Consider the following 702-nt stretch of genomic DNA (forward strand, 5'->3'; position numbering starts at 1 on the left):
GGACTTGTTTACAGCAGCTATGATGGGGTCTTTACTTGGGAGAGCCAAGCCTCTTCTAGGGGGAGTAATAGGTTGATGATAGTGCTAATTCTTAGAAGGATGAGCCACTCCATGAGTTGATAGGTTGCACAGAGCAAAGAGCAAGGCCTATAGCTCCCAGGGTCACGTATTGGCAGGGCTATCACTGTTGCCTCGCACCGGATTTATGGAATATGGCTGTTCTCAAGGCTAGGGCCAAAAACTTAAGACCAGGGCTGCCTTCATAGATCTTTCCTCCCATATGATACTCCAAGAATACTTAACAACAGCCTCCCACAGGGTAATGTTCTGACACCAACACTTTTTAACATCTACATAAGTGATATGCCTATACATCATTTCAGAAATGTATCTATACCACTAATATCACTTTGACCACACAAGCAAAATCTTATCAGGGTATTGAAGCCCCACACAAAGGATACACACCCCAACAGGGGGTTCAGTCCCCCAACAGGGGCTTCATCCCTCACAAAAAGAATTTGGCCACCGAAAAGGGGGTTCGGTCCCCACACAAGGGGTTCAGACCCCAATAGGGAGTTTGGCCCCCACCCAAGGGATATGGTTCCCCAACATGGGCCAAATGGCCCCCACAGGGGCTACCACCCCCACTGCAAGGCCCAGATGCCCCACCCCAGCCCCCCGATTGCTGCCCCACCTGGC

Source organism: Gavialis gangeticus, unplaced genomic scaffold (genome assembly GCF_001723915.1).
Source record: "Gavialis gangeticus isolate Ggan-Ray unplaced genomic scaffold, GavGan_comp1, whole genome shotgun sequence".
NCBI lineage: Eukaryota > Metazoa > Chordata > Crocodylia > Gavialidae > Gavialis > Gavialis gangeticus.